This window comes from Somniosus microcephalus, chromosome 26 (assembly GCF_052327205.1).
Source record: "Somniosus microcephalus isolate GS21.2 chromosome 26, FLI_Smic_1.0, whole genome shotgun sequence".
Lineage (NCBI taxonomy): Eukaryota > Metazoa > Chordata > Chondrichthyes > Squaliformes > Somniosidae > Somniosus > Somniosus microcephalus.
This window is the reverse complement of record NC_141012.1, coordinates 55,342,700-55,366,315: the sequence shown is the minus strand read 5'-3', so window position 1 is coordinate 55,366,315 and position 23,616 is coordinate 55,342,700. Positions and strand designations below refer to the sequence as shown.

Below are 23,616 nucleotides of genomic sequence, written 5' to 3'. Positions count from 1 at the left end.
ACAGGCCTGTAGTTCCCCGGTTTTTCCCTACTCCCCTTCTTGAATAATGGTACTACATTAGCGGTTCTCCAGTCCTCTGGCACATCCCCTGTGGCCAGAGAGGTTCTGAATATATGTGTTAGAGTCCCCGCAATCTCTTCCTTTGCCTCACACAGCAGCCTGGGATACATTTCGTCCAGGCCTGGGGATTTATCCAATTTTGGGCCTGCTAAAACCGCCAATACCTCCTCCCTCTCGATGTTAATATGTTCGAGCATATCACAGTCCTCCCGCCCTATTTCTATGTCTACATCGTCCCTCTCCATAGTGAAAACAGATGCAAAAAATTCATTTAGAACCCCTCCTACATCTTCCGGCTCCACACACAGATTGCCACTTTTGTCCCTAATGGGCCCTATTTTTTCCCTAGTTATCCTCTTACCCTTAATATACTTATAAAACATCTTAGGATTTTCCTTTATTTTGCTCGCCAGTGTTATTTCATGGCCCCTCCTTGATCTCCTAATTTCTTTTTTAAGTATCCCCCTGCACTTTTTGTACTCCTCTAGGGCTTCCTCCGTCTTTAGCCTTTTGTATCTGCCAAAAGCCCTCCTTTTTTTTCTAATCCATTCTCGTATATCCCCTGACATCCAAGGTTCCCTGTGGTTTTTGGAACCACCCTTGACCTTTACGGGAACATGTCCCCATTAGGGACCAAAGTGGCAATCTGTGTGTGGAGCCAGAAGATGTAGGTGGGGTTATAAATGAATTTTTTGCATCTGTGTTCACTATGGAGAAGGACGATGTAGACATAGAAATTGGGCAGGGGGACTGTGATATACTTGAACATATTAGCATCGAGAGGGAGGAGGTACTAGCGGTTTTAGCAGGCTTAAAAAAGGATAAATCCCCAGGCCCGGACAAGATGTATCCCAGGCTGTTGTGTGAGGCAAAGGAGGAGATTGCAGGGGCTCTGACACAAATTTTCAAAACCTCTCTGGCCACATGGGATGTGCCAGAGGACTGGAGAACAGCTAATGTAGTACCATTATTCAAGAAGGGTAGTAGGATAAACCAGGGAATTACAGGCCAGTGAGCCTAACATCAGTGGTAGGGAAATTATTGGAAAAATTTCTGAGGGACAGAATTAGTCTCCACTTGGAGAGGCAAGGATTAATCAGGGATAGTCAGCATGGCTTTGTCAAGGGAAGATCATGTCTGACCAATTTGATTGAATTTTGCGAGGGGGTGACTAGGTGTGTGGATGAGGGTAGTGCAGTGGATGTGGTATACATGGATTTCAGTAAGGCTTTTGATAAAGTCCTGCATAGGAGACTGGTCAAGAAGGTAAGTGCCCATGGGATCCAGGGTGCCTTGGCACATTGGATTCAAAACTGGCTTAGTGGCAGAAGGCAGAGGGTGATGGTCGATGGTTGTTTTTGTGACTGGAAGCCTGTGTCCAGTGGGGTACCGCAGGGATCGGTGCTGGGTCCCTTGCTGTTTGTGGTCTACATTAATGATTTGGATGTGAATGTAAAAGGTATGATCAGTAAGTTCGCAGATGACACGAAAATTGGTGGGGTGGTAAATAGCGAGGAGGGTAGCCTCAGTCTGCAGGACGATATAGATGGGTTGGTCAGATGGGCAGAACAGTGGCAAATGGAATTTAACCCTGAAAAGTGTGAGGTGATGCATTTTGGACGGACTAACAAGGCAAGGGAATACACAATGAATGGTAAGACCCTAGGAAAGACAGAGGATCAGAGGGACCTTGGTATGCATGTACATAGATCCCTGAAGGCAGCAGAACAGGTGGATAAGGTGGTTAAAAAGGCATATGGGATACTTGCTTTCATTAGCCGAGGCATAGAATATAAGAGCAGGGAGGTTATGATGGAGCTGTACAAAATGCTGGCTAGGCCACAGCTGGAATACTGGGTGCAGTTCTGGTCGCCACACTATAGGAAGGATGTGATTGCTTTGGAGAGGGTGCAGAGGAGATTCACCAGGATGTTACCTGTGTCAGGGTTGGGGAGCCACGGGGCCGTATAAATACGAGGCCGTGCTCTCCAGGCAAAGGTAGGATCTGGACCCAAGTGCAGAAACCAGACAAGAGACAAATATACAATACTTTGTTTGAACTTTACTAAATTCACACATAACCAGATTAACACAAGGGACACAGCAATATACATAAGAACTAGAGACAAGAGAACTAGAGACAAGTTACAAGACAGCTAGTCAAGATAGGAACTCAGGACAGCTTCCATGAGGAAGCCCACTTGTCTATACTGAGCTTGCAACAAGCTACCACAAGGGGCAACCGGCTTGCCGAGGCACAACTCCAGACAAGCTACCCCAAGGGTAATCGGCTTATCAATGCAAGGCTCAAGACAAGATCCCAACGGCTCCCACATAGCAACACGCTAGTCCAAACAGCACCTTACCAAGACAAGCAGCTCAACAGAACAAGACTTAAATACATCTTAAATCCAGAAACAAGAACACAGACTTAGATACATAACTCGAGAGAACTAGAACACAAACTTAGATACATAACTCGAGAGAACTAGAACACAGACTTAGATACATAGCTCAAGAGAACTAGAACACAGACTTAGATACATAGCTCAAGAGAACTATGGCAGCCAGCTTGTGAAGGCAAGCTGCCATAGAGGAAAGGCTAGTCACACAGAGAACCTAGTCAAGGCAAGGAACATTGTCAAGACTAACTCCCTGGTTCACCCTAGTGAGGACTGAGCCCTGAGTGAAACAACAACAGAACTTATATACCAAGAAAACCAGGTGCCACCCATAAACAGCTAACCGGCTGTTTAAGACTAACAGGGTTAGAAACAATTAACACCAAAAACTAGGACAATTAACAAAGGAACAAAACAAGTGAAGGTGCCATCTAGAGGTTACAAAAAGGAACTGACTGGCACCCTCACAACCTGGGCTGGAGCGCTTCAGCTATGAAGAGAGACTGGACAGGCTGGGCTTGTTTTCCTTGGAGCAGAGAAGGCTGAGGGGGGACCTGATTGAGGTGTACAAAATTATGAGGGGCATAGATAGGGTAGATAGAAAGGAACTTTTTCCCTTAGTAGAGGGGTCAATAACAAGGGGGCATAGATTCAAGATAAGGGGCAGGAGGTTTAGAGGGGATTTGAGGAAGAACTTTTTCACCCAGAGGGTGGTTGGAATCTGGAACTCACTGCCTGAAAGGGTGGTAGAGGCAGGAACCCTCACAACATTCAAGAAGCATTTGGATGAGCACTTGAAATGCCATTGCATACAAGGCTACGGACCAAATGCTGGAAAATGGGATTAGATTAGACAGGGCTTGATGGCCGGCGCAGACGCGATGAGCCTCTTTCTGTGCTGTATAACTCTATGGGCTAGATTTTCAGTATAGACAGTTTTGGGGCGGTAACCTTAGCGCCCGCCCGAAGTTAGCGCCCGCCCCAAAGTAGCGCCCCGTTGCCGGAAATTCAGTGGCTTCGCCCTAAGAGGTTGGTGGAGCGCTAAAAGAGGCGTTCCACTACTATCTTTAGGCGCTAAGCTGGCGGTGCAGAGCGCAACACCCGAGCTCGGGCGCAGCGCACGGCAGACACTCTGGTGCCAGTGAGCTCTTAAAGGGGAAGGGTGCATGTGTTTTTTTCAAAGGCAGAGTTTCGGGGGGGGGGGTGGTGGGGGGGGGGAAACATGATGATGATGATGAAGAGGAGGAGGAGGAGGAGGAGGAGGAGGAGGAGGAGGAGGAGGAAAATACACCGTTCACAACAACACACTGGATCCTTCCACACAACACATGCAGACTGCCGTTTATAGTGCAGGAGGAGTGCCCTTTAATTTGCGCTCCCCAGGGTGTGTTGCGTTCCATTTTACAAACGCTCTGGACGCCAGCCGCACAATGGGGCGGTCCGACTGAAGTTTGCAATCGGGGCGGCCAAAGGGCGTTGCACGAGGATGTGACATCATTTTCTGCGCGCGCATCCGGGCGGGCGCTAAACTTTGCGCCGGCGCTAACGGGCAACTTAATTTGGGGCGGGGCGCAAACTGCGCTGCGCCCGGGCGCTACACGCATAGCGCCCGGAAATCACTTCTCTTAAGGCGCTAACTGCTGGCGCAAGCGACTGAAAATCTAGCCCTATGACTCTATATACCACTCCCACTAACGTTTTCTGCCCCTTGGTATTTCTCAACTCTACCCATACAGATTCCACATCATCAGAGCTAATATCCTTCCTTACAATTGTGTTAATCCTTTCTTTAACCAGTAATGCTACCCCACCTCCCTTTCCTTTTTGCCTATCTTTCCTGAATATCGAATACCCCTGGATGTTGAGTTCCCAGCCTTGGCCATCCTTGAGCCACGTTTCCATAATCCCAACCAAATCATATTCGTTTACCTCTATTTGCGCAGCCAATTCAGCCACCTTATTACAAATGCTCCTCGCATTAAGACACAAGGGCCTAGAAATTCGGTGGCGCCCCGTTTGTGGTGCCAGTCTCACCAGGGCACCGGAAGTACCGCCCCGGAAGGAGCCGCGAGCACCCGCCAGAAATTCAGTTTGAGCACCCCAGAGCGCTACTCGAGGAGCCCTGCATCCGTCTTGGGGCGCTGTAACTGAAGTTCACAGCGCAACGTGCCACAGCGCCACATGCTGCGGCATGGCGCGCTGCGGTACTGCAGGCCTTCCTCCCCTTCTTAAAGGGGAGGGGCCTGCTGCAGCGCGATGTTTGATTTAAACCGTTGATTTCTCTGACTGCCACTTTTGTTTTTCGCCTTCATTTCTTTTGCTTTTATCCTTGTTTCCATTTCCTCTGTCCCCCTGCTCAGGTTCCCAACCCCCTGCCATCTTAGTTTAAACCCTCCCCCAGAGCACTAGCAAACACACCCCCTAGGACATCGGTTCCAGCCCTGCCCAGGTGCAAACCGTTCGGTTTGAACTGGTCCCACCTTCCCCAGAACTGGTTCCAATGTCCCAGGAACTTGAATCCCTCCCCCTGGCACCATTCCTCTAGCCACGTATTCATCTGAAATATCCTTCTATTTCTACTCTGACTAGCACGTGGCACTGGTAGCAATACTGAGATTACTACCTTTGAGGTCCTTAGACGGGGCCGGCGGGAGAGGGCCGGGGGGGCGGCGGGAGAGGGCCGGGGGGGCGGAGGGAGAGAGACAGAAGCGGAGAGAGAGAGACAGGAGCAGAGAGAGAGAGACAGGAGCGGAGAGAGAGAGAGAGAGAGAGAGACAGGTGTAGAGAGAGAGAGAGAGAGACAGGTGTAAGGTTCGCAAAATTCAGCAGATCCCCCAAAACCAATTAGATTACCCTAAAGAAGGGATTTTTGGACTATTAATAAACCATGTCAGAACGGTATAAGAATATTGGGCCTAAGGGAGATTTAAAATCAAACACCCCAGGATTTTGGTTTTATTTTTAAAAGCATGTTCGAGCCTGTGGAAGGGAAAAAGGGCTGCACCAAAGGAATTGGGATTGGCCTCTGTAAACGGACAGTTTTGGGTATTGGCATTAACCGAGCTGTCGGGAGACTATCTAGACTCAGTCATTTTACATAATGACAATAGACCAATGGAAAAGCAGTTCCCGTCAAAATTACAGAACCATCCAAACCTTGCATAATGCAAAACATGCCACCAACCAGCAAAAGAACCTTGGCCCCCACAGGAAAAGACAACTTTACTGCAATTAAACAAGAGGTTAAACAATCGATGGGACCATCCCGAAACCAATTAAACAATTCACACCAATCAAAATTAACGAGCCCACCAAAACTAACAATAAGCTAGCACTGATTTGGCGCGCAGATTAGCAGGCCTCGATCCGTATAATTGAAGGCCTGTTTCTCACGAGCAAGAGGAATTCAAGAGATGAAGTTCAAGCAGTTCGAGTCAACGGTTCGAGTTCGGAGGAGTCATCGACCCAGAAGAGACCCACCAACATCGGGATCAAGAAGTCCATCTCGAAGCACTTCTCCCTCTTGAAGAAGTAACACCATCGCGGCAGACCAGGGCCCCTCGAAACAAACAACCAAAAATATTACCAGCAACCGGGTAATATTGGGCCACCGCGACCAACAAGAAGCCAACTTGGAAGAAACCGAAGATCCGCAAGTTTTCCACTCTACAATCTATCCTGACTTACCCCTGGGTAAGATTTTATCCAAAAGACTCTAGGCCCTATTTCTAACCAAAGGAAATTAGGTACTCACCTGATAGATCCAATACGCACCCTACCGCATCAGTGGACTCGCGAAGACTGACCAGCTACGCAGGTGAAGTCCTCTACCGCATCCGGGGTATGGCAGACCCCAACTGCCACATCTAGAGAACCCCGAAATCGCAAACCTCTACAACTGTCAAAAGTCATTTTGGTGAGCATTATCCCTGGTCCTCTGGAGCCCAACTTAGCTAGTGAAGTGGGATTGGGAGGGGTGAAGTATTCTGTCTGTTGTTATTTTCCCTCATATATTCCTAAGTGTTCCCCCAATTTAGAGTGTTAAGATTATTGTGTTGTATATTTTCTTTCTCAAATAAAGATCAAAGTTCTTTCACCAAAATTCAGTTGTCTGCTGCAATTTCATTACACCCCCCAAATAAGTCCAAGGTCTAGAACCAAGGAAGTGGGAGCGATTCGAACCGCTCATAAGTCAAAGGCAAAGCTGACCCATACACCACCCCCCTACACAGGAGCGGAGAGAGAGGGACAGGACCGGAGAGAGGGGGACAGGGCAAGACCCTTTTAATTGGATATTCAAAAATGCTGCGTGCAGCAGACAAATTTATGACATTTGGGTTTATTTTCTGCCCGTAAGACAGCAGAGGTGTTATGGCGATTGCTGCCAGGATCAAAGGCGATTGGAAGGTTCACAACTGACCTGGGAGTTGAAACGCAGCTGACAGATGTTGCAGGAGTTGATGTGCCTCTTGTTTGGAGGTAGAGGGACCCTGAACGTGTGACTGACGACTGCCCTGCGCACCGCATCCATCTGTACGGAGCAAAAATACACAACCATAGTGTCACAACTAAAGCACCATCCACAGTATCACAACACCATGCTCCCAATAGTGTCGTAACACAATCATCGCAACAGTAGTGGGCTCAACTGTAAAGAAGATAAATGTATAATAGTGTCACAGTCACCATGAGTGGCTCGGTTGCATCACTACAGACTGAGCTGGCCAAGTCCTGAAGGACATAATGGCCACACTCAGCCTGTGGCAGGCGATGAGAAAACCAACACAATGGAAAACCCTACTTGACCTCATCCTCGCCAATCTACCTGTCGCAGATGCATCTGTCCATGAAAGTATTGGTAGCAATGACCACTGCACAGTCCTTGTGGAGACAATGTCCCGTCTTCACACTGAGGACACCCTCCATCGTGATGTGTGCCACTACCACCGGGCTAAATGGGATAGATTCAGAACCGATCTAGCAGCTCAAAACTGGGCATCCATGAGGTGCTGTGGGCCATCAGCAGCAGCAGAATTGTATTCCACCACGATCTGTAACCTCATGGCCCGGCATAACCATCACTCTACCATTACCATCAAGCCAGGGGACCAACCCTGGTTCAATGAGGAGTGCAGAAGAGCATGCCGGGAGCAGCACCAGGCGTACCTGGTGCCAACCTGGGGAAGCTGCAAAACAGGACTACATACATGCTAAACAGTGGAAGCAGCATGCTATAGACAGGGCTAAGCGATCCCACAATCAATGGATCAGATCAAAGCTCTGCAGTCCTGCCACATCCAGTCGTGAATGGTGGTGGTGTAGGAGTCTCTGCACTCCTAGCAAAGAATCTATAAACTCACTGGAAGTTAACAAACTGAGTTTAATGTATTAAAACTTTACAAAACAATAAAATGCAGGAGAAGCTCTAAACAGGTCTTTACTCTATATCTCCACACAAGGACTGGCTCACCACGCCCTCTACCTCTGACGTCATGACGTTTCCCGCCGTTGGGGACGTCACATGACCCACGTGATGACATCATCGCGTCACATCGCGATTTTGTCGATCTAGCTCTGTTTAACCAGAGCTAACATTGAAAGGTAATAAACATGATTAAAGGCAATTATACAAATCACTGAGAGTCTTAGTGGCTTTGCCACATACGCCCCCCCAGAATTGTCTTTAACGGAAAGAGTCAACCGCTGAGGAGGTCGGACAAGTCTGTTGGACCGACTCCTAAATTCCCGGAGGGGAAAACGGTGAGCGGGTGGCGAGCTGGTAGGTAACACGGCGCTGTCAGGTGTGGCGGCGGCCGGTGGCCGGCCGCGGCGGCTACACCAGCTCGATCGGTCGTTCGAGGTCCAGGTGCGCAGGCTTGAGGCGATTGACAGAGATCTGATCCGGCTTGCCCCCGACGTCAATCACGAAACTCTTGTCCCCTGCCTGCAAAACCTTGAAAGGCCCGGCATAAGGAGCTGCGAGCGGGGTACGATGGCCGTCTTGGTGCACAAACACGAACTTGGCTTTCGACAACTCCCCCGGGACGTTGGACGAAGGCAAACCGTGCTGTGAGGTCGGAACTGGGCGGAAACAGCGGGCCGCATCCCGGTGGGTCTCTCTTTGCCTGGCTGCGGACCATGGTCGCGTAGGGGACGGCAGGAATTCACCTGGGACTCGAAGCGGTTGCCCGTAAACCATCTCCGCCGCCGCCGACTGGAGATCTTCCTTCGGCGCCGTGCGGAGCCCTAACATCACCCACGGCAGTTTGTCGACCCAGGATGCATCCAGCAGGCTGGCCCTGAGCGACGCCTTCAAGGAACGGTTGAACCACTCGCACAAGCCGTTCGCTTGCGGGTGATAGGCCATAGTGCGGTGGAGCTTAACGCCCAACACGGAAATCACTTCATTCCACAGTTCGGACGAAAATTGCAGCCCCCGATCCGACAAAATATCCGCAGGGACACCAAAACGGGCTACCCATGATGAAACGAAAGCTCGAGCAACATCCGCACAGGCGGTGGATGTCATGGGGACTGCCACCGGCCACCTCGTGGTGTGATCCACCACCGTCAAAAGGTACGTAAAGCCCCGGGAAGGTGGAAGCGGGCCCACTAAGTCGATGTGAATGTGATCAAATCGCCGCTCCGGAACCTCAAAGGTGACAAGCGGGGCCCTGACATGCCGCTGCACCTTGGCCCGTTGGCAAACAACACAAGTGTTCGCCCAGTCTGACGTCTTTGCGTATTCCCCTCCATACGAATTTGGAGACCAGCAGCTTTTGCGATGCCCGCACTCCAGGATGCGATAGGCCGTGTATGGCGTCAAAAACCGCTCGGCGCCATTTAGACGGAACGATCGGACGGGGTGCACCCAGCGAAACATCGCAGAGCAGAGTAGTACCTGCGGAATGGAACGGCACATCCCTCGGCTGGAGGCTGGTTGGAACCGAACGAAAACCTTGGGCCTCCGGGTCGGCCGCTTGGTCAACCGCCATCTGTGTGTAGTCAATGCCCAATTGGACGGTCTGGACGGCGGCACGGGAGAGGCAATCGGCGACAACGTTGTCCTTACCGGCCACATGCCGGATGTCGGTGGTGAACGCCGATATGTATGTTAGCTGCCGTGCCGACCATGGTTCCGCAGACTTGGCCATTGCAAACATCAATGGCTTGTGGTCCACAAACGCGATGAAATGTCGTCCTTCGAGGAGGAAACGAAAATGGCGGATGGCCAAAAACAAAGCCAACAGCTCTCGATCGAAAGTACTGTACCGGCGCTCGTGCCGTTGTAGCTGGCGGCTAAAAAATGCCAGAGGTTGCCACACTCCGTCGACCCACTGCTCCTGGATGGCCCCCACCGCGTAGTCTGATGCGTCCATCGTGAGGGCGATGGTGGCTTCCGGCAGGGGGTGTGCTAACATGGTCGCATTGGCGAGCGTAGCTTTCGTCTCCTCGAAGGCGTGATCCATGTCTTGCGACCATACCACGGGCTCCTTTCCCGTCGTGCCTCTGAGGGCCTCGTAGAGCAGACACATGAGCTGTGCTGCCCTGGGGATGAAACGATGATAGAAGTTCACCATCCCCAGGAACTCCTGTAAGGCTTTCATGGATTTCGGTTTCGGGAACGCCGCGATTGCCTCCACCTTGACTCGAAGTGGCATTGCCCCAGTGGGGGTTATGCGGTGACCCAGGAAATGAAGTCGCGCTAGGCCGAAATGGCATTTGTCCGGGTTAACGATGAGGCCGTGCTGCTGAAGCCGTCGGAAAAGGACCCGAAGGTGCTCGAGGTGTTCCTCCTTGGAGGTGCTGGCAATCAGAATATCATCCAAATAAACAAATAAAAAGTCAAGGTCCCGCAGGACTGAATCCATGAGACGCTGAAACACCTGCGCCGCGTTCTTAAGTCCAAAGGGCATTCGTAGGAATTCAAAAAGTCCAAAGGGGGTAATTACCGCTGTCTTTTCGACATCCTGAGGGTGCACTGGCACCTGGTGGTAACCACGGACGAGGTCGATTTTCGAGAAGATGGACGTCCCCGCCAAATGGGCTGAGAAGTCCTGTATATGGGGAATGGGGTAGCGGTCGGGCGTCGTTATCTCATTGAGGCGGCGATAATCACCACAGGGCCGCCATCCCCCGCCGGGCTTGGGGACGATGTGGAGCGGGGAGGACCAGGGGCTACTGGACCGACAGATGATCCCCATTTGCTCCATCATGGCGAAATCCGCCTTCGCTGCCGCTAGCTTGCTGGGCTCTAAACGTCGCGCCCTGGCGTAAACGGGAGAGCCGGTAGTCGAAATATGGTGCTCCACCCTATGCTTGACGGTCGGAGCTGAAAAGGTGGGCTTCGTCAGCTCGGGGAACTCCGAGGAGACGGGCAAAATCGTCGGGCTGTGGCTGCGCACATGAAATTGTGTGTGACACAGACGTGCTGCGCGCCCCTGAAATATCGTCGAGTGTGGTGGCGCGAACAAGGTTTCAATTTTTGACGTCCACCAACAGGCCGTTGGCGCCCAAAAAATCAGCACCCAACAGGGCCTGCGAGATTTGAGCGGTGACGAAATTCCAGGTGAAAAACTGTCCATCGAGCCGCGTTCCGCAAGTGCGGATCGAACCCCCATTGGCCGCTTGCATAGGGGGACCCCGTCCGCCGGAGCAAAGGTCGATGACTGAGGCGGGAAGTATGCTGCATTGTGCCCCCGTGTCGCATAGAAAACGACAGCCCGAGATGGAGTCGGTTAAGTAGGTGAGATTCCCGGAAGCGCCGATCGCCATCATGGCTGCGGGGGAAGTACCAGGACCGGCGTGCTTGACTCGTGGCAGTCTATTCGACGGTCTGGTAACGAAACTGCACGGTGGGTGGCAGCAGCGGGCCTTCGGTCCGAAACGAGCGTGGTAGTAGCAGTAACCGGTCATCGGAGGCACGGTGGTCGGAGCCGGGGCCGGGCTCCTCGTGGCGGGGCGTTGCGCGAGGGCGCAGTACTGTTGCCGGACCACGTAAATCTTATCCGCCTCTTCGGCGAGCGCGACGCAGTCTGCGGTTTCTGCTCGGGCGAGGGCCGCCTGGACTTGCTCGGGGAGTTGAGTAAGGAACAGTTCGCGAAACAGAAAGCACTGGGGCTCGGACCCCAGGAGAGTCAGCATGTGATTCATAAGCTCCGAGGGTTTGGAGTCACCTAACCCTGGTAGCGTCAGTAAACGGCGAGCGCGCTCCGCTTTGGTAAGACCAAATACCTGCAGCAATCGTGTCTTGATGGCGACATACTTGTCAGCATTCGGGGGGCTCTCCAGAAGGCTGATGATTCTCGACGCCGTCGCGCTCTCGAGGGCGGAGACCACGTGGAGATATCTGGTCTGGTCCTGTACGATGTTGCGGAGCTCAAATTGCGCCTCGGCTTGCACAAACCAAGAGGCTGCCTGTTGTTCCCAGAATTGGGGGAGCTTCAAGGCCACTGCATTGGCCTCCATTACTGGCCCGTTCTCTGCGTTCACCGCGAAAAACGATCGCGAGGATTCGGGGTCACCAACGTAGGAGTCTCTGCACTCCTAGCAAAGAATCTATAAACTCACTGGAAGTTAACAAACTGAGTTTAATGTATTAAAACTTTACAAAACAAGAAAATGCAGGAGAAGCTCTAAACAGGTTTTTTCTTTATATCTGCACACAAGGACTGGCTGGCCACACCCTCTACCTCTGACGTCATGATGTCATCACGTTTCCCGCTGTTGGGGACGTCACATGACCCACGTGATGACATCATCGCGTCAGATCGCGATTTTGTCGATCTAGCTCTGTTTAACCAGAGCTAACATTGAAAAGTAATAAACATGATTAAAGGCAATTATACAAATCACTGTGAGAGTCTTAGTGGCTTTGCCACAGTGGTCAATTAAACAACTAACAGGAGGAGGAGGCTCCATGAGTATCCCCATCCTCAATGATGGTGGAGCCCAGTACATGAGTGCAAAAGACAAGGCTGAAGCATTTGCAACCACCTTCAGCCAGAAGTGCCGAGTGGATGATCCATATTGGCCTCCTCCAGAGGTTCCCACCATCACAGAAGCCAGCCTTCAGCCAATTCGATTCACTCCACGTGATATCAAGAAACGGCTGAGCCCACTGGATACAGCAAAGGCTGTGGGCCCCAACAATATCCCGCCTATCATGCTGAAGACTTGTGCTCCAGAGCTAGCCACGCCTCTAGCCAAGCTGTTCCAGTACAGCTACAACACAGGCATCACGTCACATCTGACAATGTGGAAAACTGCCCAGGTATGTCCTGTCCACAAAAAGCAGAACAAATTGAATCTGGCCAATTACCGCCCTATCAGTCTACTCTCAATCATCAGCAAGGTGATGGAAGGTGTCACTGACAGTGCTATCAAGCAACACCTACTCACCAATAACCTGCTCACTGATGCACAGTTTGGATTCTGCCAGGACCACTCGGTTCCAGACCTCATTACAGCCTTGGTCCAAACATGGACAAAGGAGCTGAGTTCCAGAGGTGAGGTGAGAGTGATTGCCCTTGACATCAAGGCAGCATTTGATCGAGTGTGGCATCAAGAAACCCTAGTAAAACTGAAGTCAATGGGGATCAGGGGAAAACTCTCCACTGGCTGGAATCATACCTAGCACAAAGGAAGATGGTCGCAGTTGTTGGAGGTCAATCATCTCAGCCCCAGAACATCGCTGCAGGAGTTCCTCAGGGCAGTCTGCTACGCCCAACCATCTTCAGCTGCTTCATCAATGACCTTCCCTCCATCATGAGGTCAGAAGTGGGGATTTTCGCTGATGTCTGCACAGTGTTCAGTTCCATTTGCAACTTCTCAGATAATGAAGCAGTCCATGCCCGCATGCAACAAGGCATTTAGGCTTGGGCTGATAAGTGGCAAGTAATATTCGTGCCACACAAGTGCCAGGCAATGACTCTCCAACAAGTGAGTGTCTAACCACCTCCCCTTGACATTCAACAGCATTACCATTGCCAAATCTCCCACCATCAACATCCTGGGGGTCCCCATTGACCAGAAACTTAACTGGACCAGCCACATAAATACTGTGGCTACAAGAGCAGGTCAAAGGCAGGGCATTCTGCAGTGAGTATCTCACCTCCTGACTCCCCAAAGCCTTCCCACCATCTACAAGGCACAAGTCAGGAGAGTGATGGAATACTCTCCACTTGCCTGGATGAGTGCAGCTCCAACAATACTCAAGAAGCTCGACACCATCCAGGACAAAGCAACCCACTTGATTGGCACCCCATCCACCACCTTAAACATTCACTCCCTCCACCATGGCGTAACATGTGTACCATCTACAAGATGCACTGCAGCAACTCGCCAAGGCTTCTTCGGCAGCACCTCCCAAACCTGCGACCTCTTCCACCTAGAAGGACAAAGACAGCAGGCGCATGGGAACACCACCAGCTCCAAGTTCCCCTCCAAGTCACACACCATCCTGACTTGGAAATATATCACCATTCCTTCATCAATGGCTGGGTCAAAATCCTGGAACTCCCTCCCTAACAGCACTGTGGGAGTACCTTCACCACACAGACTGCAGCGGTTCAAGAAGGTGGCTCACCACCACCTTCGAGGACAATTCGGGATGGGCAATAAATGCTGGCCTTGCCAGCGACACCCACATCCCAGGAAGGAATAAAAGAAGTGCCACAGCTTTCTGGAACAATATGTTCTTGAACCAACAAGAGAACAGCCATCTTAGGTTTAGTGATGAGTAATGAGCCTGAATTAGTCAACAATCTAACGCTGAGGGAACACCGAGCTCACAGTGACCATAACGTGATGGGATTCGATATTAGGTTTGAGAGGGGGAGGGGGAGGGGGAGTCACGAACCATGGTTTTAAATTCAGGTGAGGCTGACTGTGGAGGGATGAGGCAGGAATTGACCACAATAGACTGGGCAGACCTGTTAACAGATAAAACTACCGATGAACAGTGGGAGGTGTTCAAAGAAGTATTTGGTAGAATATCAGACCTGTACATACCTCTAAAGGGCAAGAGCTCTACTGTGTAATTAAACAATCCTGGTCAATAACAGAAGTGGGAGATAGTATAAAACTAGAAGAAGGGGCTTATACACAGGCAAAGAGCAGTAGAGATCCCGCGGACTGGGGGATATATAAAGAACAGCGAATGGATACAAAGAAAGTGGTAAGAGCCGCATAAAGGGAATGTGAGAGAAAAGCTTGCGAGGGATATCAGGGACAACAATAAAGGTTTTTACAAGTATATTAAGGGAAAGAGCGTGGTTAAGAGTAATGTGGGCCCCTTAATGACAGACGCAGGTGATATTGTAATTGGAAATCAGGAAATGGCAAGCTTGCTAATTACTTACTTTGTACCGGTCTTCACGGTAGAGGATGAGGATAAAGTTCTTATGTTCTTATGTACCAGAATTATGAGGAAAAATAAAAATAAATCAAGGGGAGGAACTAACTAGATTTAATATAAGTTAGAAAATGGAAATGGGGAAAATAATGAGCCTAAAGACAGACAAATCTCCGGGACCCGACGGTTTCCACCTCAGGATATTAAATGTAGGAGGTGAGGAAATTGTAGATGTTTTAAGTTATGATCTTCCAAAACTCTCTTGATTCAGGAATTGTTTCCTTGGATTGGAAAATTGCCAATGTCACTCCATTATTTAAGAAGGGTCAGAGAGATAAACTAGGAAATGATAGGCCTATTAGTCGGACCTCAGTTGTGGGGAAGTTACGAGAATCTGTAATTAGGGACAGAATGAGTGAGCAGGATCTGGCTGGTGGTGTCCCCCAGGGGGCAGTACTGGAGCCTCAGCTTTGCACCATATTTATAAATGACTTAGATGAAGGAATCGAGAGCCAAATATCCATGTTTGTCGATGATACTAAGTTAGGTGGCACAGTAAGGAGTGTAGATGGGAACAGAAAGTTGCAAAGGGACATTGCTAGATTGAGTGAGTGGGCAAAACTGTGGCAGATAGAGTTCAACATGGGAAGTGTGAGGTCATCCACTTTGGACCTAAGAGAGACAGATCAGAATATTTTCTAAGCAACAGCAACAACTTGCATTTATATAGCACCATTAACATAGTAAAATGTCCCAAGGTGCTTCACAGGAGCATTATCAAACACAATTTGACAGAGAGCCACGTAAGGGGATATTAGGGCAGATTGGTCATGGAGGTAGGTTTTCAGGAATGTCTTACAGGAGGAAAGAGAGGTAGAGAGGTTTAGGGAGGGAATTCCAGAGCTTAGGGCCTTGGCAGCTGAAGGCACGGCCACCAATGGTGCAGCGATTAAAATCAGGGATGCGCAAGAGGCCAAAATTGGAGGAGGGCAGATATCTCGGGGGGGGTTGTGAGGCTGGAGGAGGTTACAGAGATAGGGAGGGGCCAGGCCATGGAAGGATTTGAAAACAAGGATGAGGCATTGCTTAACCGGGAGCCAATGTAGGTTAGCGAGCACAGGGTGAACGGGACTTGGTGTGAGTTAGGACACGGGGCAGTGAGCACAGGGGGTGATGGGTGAACGGGACTGGGTGTGAGTTAGGACACGGGGCAGTGAGCACAGGGGGTGATGGGTGAACGGGACTGGGTGTGAGTTAGGACACGGGGCAGTGAGCACAGGGAGTGATGGGTGAACGGGACTCGGTGTGAGTTAGGACACGGGGCAGTGAGCACAGGGGGTGATGGGTGAACGGGACTGGGTGTGAGTTAGGACACGGGGCAGTGAGCACAGGGGGTGATGGGTGAACGGGACTGGGTGTGAGTTAGGACACGGGGCAGTGAGCACAGGGGGTGATGGGTGAACGGGACTGGGTGTGAGTTAGGACACGGGGCAGTGAGCACAGGGAGTGATGGGTGAACGGGACTCGGTGTGAGTTAGGACACGGGGCAGTGAGCACAGGGGGTGATGGGTGAACGGGACTGGGTGTGAGTTAGGACACGGGGCAGTGAGCACAGGGGGTGATGGGTGAACGGGACTGGGTGTGAGTTAGGACACGGGGCAGCCAAGTTTTGGATGAGCTCAAGTTTATGGAGGGTGGAAAATGGGAGGCTGGCCAGGAGAGCGTTGGAATAGTCAAGTCTAGAGGTAACAAAGGCATGGATGAGGGTTTCAGCAGCAGATGAGCTGAGGCAGGGGCGGAGACGGGCGATGTTACAGAGGTAGAAGTAGGCAGTCTTAGTGATGGTGGTTGGAAGCTCATCTCAGGGTCAAATACAACACCAAGATTGCAAACAGTCTGGTTTAGCCTCAGACAGTTACCAGGGAGAGGGATGGAGTCGGTGGCGAGAGAACGGAGTTTGTGGCGGGGACCGAAGACAGTGGCTTCGGTCTTCCAAATATTTAGTTGGAGGAAATTTCTGCTCATCCAGAACTGGATGTCGGACAAGCAGTCTGACAATGTAAAGACCGTGGAGGGGTCGAGCTGGGTGAGGTACAGCTGGGTGTTGTCAGCGTACATGTGGAAACAGATGCTGTGTTTTCAGATGATGTCGCCACAGGGCAACATGTAGATGAGAAATAGGAGGGGGCCAAGGATAAATCCTTGGGGGACACCAGGGGAACACCAGCGGGAGTGGGAAGAGAAGCCATTGCAGGTGATTCTCTGGCTACGACTGGATAGATAAGAATGGAACCAGGCGAGTGCAGCCCCACCCAGCTGGATGACGGTGGAGAGGCGTTGGAGAAGGATGGAGTGGTCAACTGTCAAAGGCTACAGATAAGTTGAGAGGGACGAGGAGGGATAGTTTACCTTTGTCACAGTCACAAAGGATATCATTTGTGACTTTGATGAGAGCCGTTTTGGTACTGTAGCAGGGGCGGAAACCTGATTGGAAGAATTCAAACATGGAGTTCCAGAAAGATGGGCATGGACTTGGGAGGTGACAACATGTTAAAGGACTTTGGAGAGGAAAGGGAGGTTGGCGATGGGGCAGTAGTTTGCAAGGAAAGGAGTGATGACGGCAGATTTGAAGGGGAAGGGGACAGTACTTGAGGAGAGAGAACCGTTAATATCAGCTAACATGGGGGCCAGAAAAGGAAGTTGTGTGGTCAGTGGTTTAGTGGGAATAGGGTCAAGGGAGTAGGAGGTGGGTCGCATGGACAAGATGAACTTGGAGAGGGCATGAGGGGAGATAAAAGAGAAACTAGAGAATGAAGCAAGATCAGGCCTAGGGCCGGGGGGATCCTTAGAGAAAGTTTGGCCCGGTGGTGCAGGGGAAAGGAGGGAAGAGACAGCTAAACAGATTATTTCAATCTTATTGACAGAGAAGTCCAGAGCTCTGCACGTTTATTGTTGAAGGTGAGGGTGGAGGAGGCTGGGAATGGTGAGAAGATAGAAACTATGGAGGAGCAGAGAGATTTACGGGTCCAAGTACACAAATCACTAAAGGCTAGTGGACAGGTCCAAAAAATAATCAAAAAGGCTAATGGAATGTTGGCCTTTATCTCGAGGGGGCTGGAATACAAAGGGCTGGAAGTTAAGCTACAGTTGTACAGAGCTCTGGTCAGACCCCCACTGGAGCACTGTGTTCAGTTTTGGGCCCCGCACCTCAGGAAGGATACACTGGCCTTTGGGGGGGGGGGGGAGCGGGGGGGCAGCGCAGATTCACCAGAATGACATCTGGACTTAGAGGGTTAAATTATGCAGCCAGGTTGCACAGGCTAGGCTGTATAGAAGTTTAAGGAGTGATCTAATGGAGGTGTTCAAGATGATTAAAGGAGATGATAGGGTAGAGAGAGAAAAGTTATTTCCTCTGGTGGGGGGAGTCCTGAACAAGGAGACATGATCTTAAAATTAGAGCCAGGCCGTTCAGGGGTGATGTCAGGAAGCACTTCTTCACACAAAGGGCAGTGGAAATCTGGAACGTTCTCCCCCAAAAGGCTATTGAGGCTGGGGGCCAATTGAACATTTCAAAACTGTGCAATATTTGCACCATTCCCTGTGCAATGTGTTCACCATGTATGAACCTTTCAGCCTTTAGAGAAGAGAGACCTTCATTCCCACTGTCTGGACTGGTTTATATCCAGCCCCAGAGGTGACATTTCCCATTCCCCGAGAAATGGATATTTAATTGATAATTGCTCATATTTTTCAGGTTTGTCCCATTCCTCCTCTATTCAATGCCTGCCCGCCCGCTCCCCCACACCCCCCACCCACCACATTCTGAAATCCAGATAATGGCCCAACATTGAGTTGCTCCCTGCCAACGGGGGCATTTACAACTTTAGGCTTTACTCACTGTGTTGAAGTTGGGAAACAGCCTGATGGGAGAAGGAAGATCAAATGGGAAAGAGAGGATTGGCTTGACATCCACCATGTGCGGCACCATTGCAGCGCGCGCCTGTAGGATTGCTGGCAGTGTGCTGAATTCGGTAATGCTGCCTGCAAACAAAAACAAATAAACACCGTTACTTCTGAGAAGCTGCAGCAAATAGAAGTATCGCCGAGAGTTCTCACAGTGAGGTGATGGCTGTCTCTCGATTGGTTTACAAGAAAAGGTTGAATACCCTCCCTAAAGCTCTCCGCCTCGCCACTGCTCTCTCCTCCTTTAAGGCATTTCATGTTTCCTACATTACAACAGTGAGCACACTTTAAAAGTACTTCATTTGCTGTAAAGCGATTTGGACGACCTGAGGTTGTGAAAGGCGCTATAGAAATGCAAGTCTTTCTTTTAAACTGATCCTTAAAACCAACCTTCTTGACCAAGCTTTTGCTCACCTGTCCTAAAGTCTCATTCTTTGGCTCGTTGTCAGTTTTTAATGCTAACGCTCCTCTGAAGCACCGAGGAGCTTTTACTACAATAAAGGAACTATATAAATACAACTTGCTGTTATAGTTGTGATTGCTTTTATTAAAAGTGACGACAGTTCGAAAGTAATTCATTGGTTGTGAAGCAATTTGAGACATGCAGATGGCATAGGGACAGGAGAAGGCCAGTAAGCTCTTTAAGCCGATTCCAATATTCTATGAGACCATCTGAGGCCCACGATCTGCAACTGATACTGGAGCGGTGACAGGATGAGGTGAGCATAGCAAGTGTTGCGTTTCACCCTCTCTGGCTGCGTTTCACACTGTCTACGGGTGTATGTAACAGTCTCTGCATGTATTACCCTGTCTCTGGGCGTATTACACTCCAGGGGCTTGAGCACGTAAATCTCTGCTCTCACTCCAGTGCAGTACTGAGGGAGTGCTGCACTGTCAGAGGTGCCGTCGTTCGAATGAGACGTAAAAGTTTCCATGGCACCATTTCAAAAAAGAGCACGGGAATTTTCCCCGGTGTCCTGGGGCCAATATTTATCCCTCAAACAGCATCACAGAGCAGAATATCTGGTCATCATCACATTGCTGTTCCCCACATTACAACAGTGACTCCACTTCATTGGTTGGAAAGCGAACCCCCATCCCCCACACACCCCTCCCCCCCCCACACACCCCTCCCCCCACACACACCCCTCCCCCCCCACACACACCCCTCCCCCCCACACACACCCCTCCCCCCCCACACACACCCCTCCCCCCCACACACACCCCTCCCCCCCACACACACCCCTCCCCCCCACACACACCTCCCCCCCACACACCCCTCCCCCCCCACACACACCTCCCCCCCACACACCCCTCCCCCCCCACACACACCCCTCCCCCCCACACACCCCTCCCCCCCCACACACCCCTCCCCCCCACACACACACACCCCTCCCCCCCACACACACACACCCCTCCCCCCCACACACCCCTCCCCCCCACACACACCCCTCCCCCCCACACACACCCCTCCCCCCCACACACCCCCTCCCCCCCCACACACACCTCCCCCCCCACACACACCTCCCCCCCACACACACCCCTCCCCCCCACACACACCCCTCCCCCCCACACACACCTCCCCCCCCACACACACCCCTCCCCCATCCCCCACACACCCCTCCCCCACACACACACCCCTCCCCCCACACACACCCCTCCCTCCCCACACACACCCCTCCCCCCCCAAACACACCCCTCCCCCATCCCCCACACACCCCTCCCCCCCACACACACCCCTCCCCCATCCCCCACACACCCCTCCCCCCCACACACACCCCTCCCCCCCCACACACCCCTCCCCCCCCACACACCCCTCCCCCACCACACACACCCCTCCCCCCACACACACCCCTCCCCCCCCCACACACCCCTCCCCCCCCCACACACCCCTCCCCCCCCACACACACCCCTCCCCCCCCACACACACCCCTCCCCCCCCACACAATTCACAATTCACAATTCAAATCGCTTTATTGGCATGATAAGTTACATCTTATGTTGCCAAAGCATCAAAATACATTTATGGTTTACCACATAAACGCAGTTCTATTCATACAGTGTATAAACAGGTATATCCCTGAGTGTATAAATATACATTCGCATTGTTTATATATATTCTTTTCTTAGTTTACTGGTTGGCTCTCTGTTCATGGCAAGCTGTAACATAGCGTGCAGCCAGTGTTATACAGCTTCTCTCCTCTCCCAGTAGGAATGGGAGTTTTTGGTTGTCATTCAGATTTCTGAAATCAGGGCATATTTGTGAGAATTTTTGGTAGAAATTCTCCCTGATGCCCTGATATTTTCCACAAGCTGTGAGGAAGTGCATCTCTGTCTCCACCACTCCCTGACTGCAGTGCGAGCATATCCTGTCCTCTCTTGGCAGCCTGGTCTGCCTGTGTCTGCCTTTTTCGATCGCTAGGCTATGTTCGCTAAGTCTGTACCTTGTCAAGGTTCTTCTCAGTTTGTTATCCTTTACCATGGTCAGGTAATCAGCTATGTTGTATTGTCTGTTTAGGGCCAAGTAGCAATTGAATTTGCTTTGGGTTTTTGTTGTTTCTGCCCAATATGTCAGATATTTTTCCTTTTGCTTAGCGACGATTGTGTTGGGTCGAATTCTTTGTGTTACCCTGTCACTGTCCTGGGGCTGGTTATTGTTAGTATTGTTAGTAGTTACTTCACTGAGTCCCAGGACTAGTTGACTGAGGGTATTCTTCTTTATGGTCAGCTCTTGGCATTTCAGGGCGTCGTAGTGATAGCATTGGGGATTGCTCATTTGTAGGTGATTCCAAAATTTGGTGGCTCTTTTTTGGATAGTGATTATTAATGGATATTGGCCTAGTTCCGCCCTGCATGCATTGTTTACTGTTTTCCTTTGAGTCCGGAGGATACTTTTACAGAATTCTGCATGTAGGATCTCAATTGGGTGTTTGTCCCATTTTGCAAATTCTTGTTGAGTTAGCGGTCCCCATACCTCACTGCCATAGAGTGCAATTGGTTCAATTACTGATTTGAAAATTTTGAGCCAAATGCTAATTGGGATTTCTATTTGGATTGATTTTTTGATGGCATAGAAAGCCCTTCTTGCTTTCTCTTTCAGTTCATTCACAGCCAGTTTGAAGTTTCCCGTAGAACTGATTTTTAAGCCCAAGTATGTGTAGTTAGTGGTTTGTTCAATTTTGGTTGTTCCTACTGTGAAATTTATTTTGGGTCCCTGATGTTTGGATCTTTGCTGGAACACAAGGACTTTGGTTTTTTGGGGATTTATTGTCAGGGCCCAAGTCTGGCAGTACGACTCCAGCAGGTCCAGGTTTTGCTGTAGCCCCTCTTTAGTAGGTGACAGCAGAACCAGGTCGTCTGCATAGAGGAGGAATTTAACCTTGGATTCATATAGGGTGAGACCTCTCCCCCCACACACACCACTCCCCCCCACACACACCCCTCCCCCCCACACACCCCTCCCCCCCCACACACACCCCTCCCCCCCCCACACACCCCTCCCCCCCACACACCCCTCCCCCCCACACACACCCCATCCCCCCACACACCCCTCCCCCCCACACACACACCCCTCCCCACACACCCCTCCCCCCCACACACACCTCCCCCCCACACACACCCCTCCCCCCCCCACACACCCCTCCCCCCCCACACACACACCTCCCCCCCACACACACCTGCCCCCCCCACACACACCCCTCCCCCTCCACACACACCCCTCCCCCTCCACACACACCCCTCCCCCCCCACACACACCCCTCCCCCCCCACACACACCCCTCCCCCCCCACACACCCCTCCCCCCCCACACACACCCCTCCCCCCCCCACACCCCTCCCCCCCCACACACACCCCTCCCCCCCCACAGACCCCTCCCCCCCCCACACACACCCCTCCCCCCCCCCACACACACCCCTCCCCCCACACACCCCTCCCCCCCCACACACACCCCTCCCCCCCCACACACACCCCTCCCCCCCCACACACCCCTCCCCCCCCACACACCCCTCCCCCCCCACACACACATCCCCCCCCACACACACCCCTCCCCCCCACACACACCCCTCCACCCCCACACACACCCCTCCCCCGCCACACACACCCCTCCCCCCCCACACACACCCCTCCCCCCCCACACACACACCTCCCCCCCCACACACACCTCCCCCCCCACACACACCTCCCCCCCCACACACACCTCCCCCCCACACACACCTCCCCCCCCCACACACACCCCTCCCCCCCACACACCCCTCCCCCCCCACACACACCCCTCCCCCCCCACACACCCCTCCCCCCCACACACACCCCTCCCCCCCACACACACCCTCCCCCCCACACACACCCCTCCCCCCCCACACACACCCCTCCCCCCCCACACACCCCTCCCCCCCACACACACCCCTCCCCCCCCACACACACCCCTCCCCCCCACACACACCCCTCCCCCCCACACACACCCCTCCCCCCCCACACACACCCCTCCCCCCACACACACCCTCCCCCCACACACACACCCCTCCCCCCCACACACACCCCTCCCCCCCACACACACCCTCCCCCCCCACACACACCCCTCCCCCCCCACACACACCCCTCCCCCCCCACACACACCCCTCCCCCCCCACACACACCCCTCCCCCCCCACACACACCCCTCCCCCCCACACACACACCCCTCCCCCCCCACACACACCCCTCCCCACCCCCCACACACACCCCTCCCCCCCCACACACACCCCTCCCCCCCACACACACCCCTCCCCCCCACACACACCCCTCCCCCCCACACACACCCCTCCCCCCCCACACACCCCTCCCCCCCCACACACACACCC

At 52.1% G+C, this 23,616-nt stretch overlaps 1 pseudogene; it reads right to left on the bottom strand.

The window, feature by feature from the left end:
* The window catches only part of LOC147100466 (zinc finger protein 385D-like), a 252,915-nt pseudogene that overhangs the window by 171,499 nt on the left and 57,800 nt on the right, over positions 1-23,616 (bottom strand).